Source organism: Frankliniella occidentalis, unplaced genomic scaffold (genome assembly GCF_000697945.3).
Source record: "Frankliniella occidentalis isolate FOCC.00 unplaced genomic scaffold, Focc_3.1 Scaffold288, whole genome shotgun sequence".
NCBI classification, from domain to species: Eukaryota; Metazoa; Arthropoda; class Insecta; order Thysanoptera; family Thripidae; genus Frankliniella; species Frankliniella occidentalis.
Genome location: NW_026267414.1, coordinates 255823 through 258169, shown reverse-complemented (window position 1 = coordinate 258169; position 2347 = coordinate 255823). Strand labels below are relative to the sequence as shown.

General features: G+C 47.4%; 2 protein-coding genes across 5 annotated transcripts in view; both read left to right on the top strand.

Annotated features, from left to right (window-relative positions):
* The window catches only part of LOC113202462 (mitochondrial Rho GTPase), a 19830-nt gene that overhangs the window by 14793 nt on the left and 2690 nt on the right, over positions 1–2347 (top strand). The window lies entirely within an intron of this gene.
* The window catches only part of LOC113202476 (protein-tyrosine sulfotransferase), a gene marked incomplete in the record, with an annotated part of 64530 nt that continues 62475 nt past the window's right edge, over positions 293–2347 (top strand). Inside the window, 1 exon segment of the mRNA XM_052273615.1 lies at positions 293–654.

Genomic DNA, 2347 nt, shown 5'->3' with positions numbered 1-2347 from the left:
TCGAAGCAGAAGACGCAAGGACGGCAACTGTTACAATCGTACTTGATGTACAGCGTCGGTTTTACGATTGCCATTTCAAACTAGAAATAAGTAATAAAGATTACGTAAAGACTTTAAAATACATTTCGTCTCTATTCCAAGATAGTAAATGACTTTAGTATGACGCATATCATGTGTGGGAAAAAGAAGAAGTTGGCAAGAGCGCAGACTTTCGTTCAGCCTTCCAATGTCGACACCCTTAGCTTCGCGCAGGCAGCAGGCAGTTTGTTATCTTAGATTTGAATGGAAATGCAAGGGCTTTTCAAGAACAAAACTCGCAGTGATAGACCGTTCAGTGACTGAATTTTGACAATCCATTCTCGGATATCGAGCGAATTCTTTGAATAGCTGTTTGTAGGGAATTTCCTCTCGGTACCGTGCGCAGCCTGCGTAGCAACACATACACAGCAGCAGCCGCCGCCGCCGAGCGCCGAGCTCGTCAGTCGTCGTTTCTCGTTGCGCAGGTTTGGTTGGACGTTTCTGTGTTGGAGGTTACTTTGTTTTCGTCCGTCTTTTACGTGCCGGGTTTGTTGGCTGCGGTACCTGATTTTGTGCAGCTACTAGCGTGTCCCAGCACTTACAGCGTCTTCTGCACGTACTTGCAGCTCCATCTCGGTGAGTCAACCACTGACAGGCTTATATCTTTACCATTATGAGGATCATAACCCAATTAACTACTGTCATCTTTTGATTGTATTCGTCAGAAATTGTCCCATCCTTGTGACGTTGCCCCTGTGATGTATTTTAGTTGACAGTGTGTAGCACTATTTGGGACCTGTCACGGTTTATTTTTATTTAAATGGTAATACTCTGCCAATGTCAATGTTTATCCATTGTAAACAATCCGATTTAATTTCAATTCCGCATAAAATTTAGTAATTATCCTTGCAGTTATCCATGACCATTAATAAATATACTGTTCTCAAATTAAAAAACCGGCCAGTTTGGAATTAAGTGTTTTAAAAGCCACCTCACAATGTTTTCTGTTCAGGAGTAGGTCATTGGTAATTTTTCAGTTACTTTTCAAAATTTAGAGGTTTTGTTGTTTTATGTTAGTTCCCTTGACTTCTAACGACTCTCCAAAGAGGAAAAGACTGATAAGAAAGTGAAATTGTGGGAGTTTTGTGAAATTATCTGTGATTTTTATGCTGATATTTTTCTAAAGGGAAAGATTTTGTTTGACCGTGTTTGCTTTGCTAGTGTCTCTTGCAGTCTTTGAAATGTTTGTAGCACCTAGAGCATAATGAACAAATGAAATCTCAGTAGTTCTGCTATAGCTTAAAATCATCACACTAAAACGCCACACACAATCAGTAATATACATATTTTGAGACTGGGCCTGCATCATGAAATGAATTGTCTCCCTCTTCCCCTTTTTATTTTTTGACTGTGTGCGTAGGCGTCCCGCCCCCTCGATGGCTGTCGACGCAGTGAGGCGTGGACTGTGCGCGTGTGTCTTATGGTCTCGGTACCGCAATGATGGTTCTCTCTTGGCCTCACCTGCTCATGCTCGAACTTATGGGGACTCTAGTGTGGGTCAGCGGTGGTCACTCTCGCTGTCCACTGCCTCCGACTCGCCTCGCGGGCGCTCCCGGTTTGAGTCTAGGACTCTACTCCCGGTGAGGTCCGTGTATTGAGGACGAGGACCCACCATACATATGGGTTCGGGCGCTGGCGCGTCGCAGGGTAGGCCAGCCCGCAGGACCAGTCCGTCCGGCGGGTTGCCTACCCGAGGCTCTCACGGCTGACGAGACCTGATCTGCACGGAACGGTCACTTTTGTCGTCACATTCACGCCTCCGGTCACCGAAAAAGACGGAAAAGGTGGCCCCCAAAATTATCATTTCATAGTTGCGCACTTTATTTGCTTTTTGGCCGATCTGAAGCCCCCCCCCCTCCCCTCTTCCGCTCCCGAGCCGTTTGCTACAGTGCATTACTGCTTCACCGAGTGAACAATCCGGCTCGGAAGCGGAGTGCGGCCGTACCCGCAGCTGTGTTGTGTTTGGTTGTTGCTATCCGGCCCTTGTTGCCCCCCACCCCCCATTCCTTTCACCCCTCCCGAACTCCCCTTACTCCTCATATGCCAAGCACACCCATCCATCAGTGACCACCTAAAACAAGCAAGACCTTGAAATACGGACGAAAAAGAGAGGGTGGAAAACCTAAATCCGCTACCCGCTATCGCGATATGTTTCTATCGCGATAGTGACACACGCAGTCCGTACGTCTAACTAACTGCGCCCCGGGCCCCGGCTTCGCGATTGCGATCGTTGTTCGGATGCGATGCGACCGTCGCCGGAGCGTCTCCC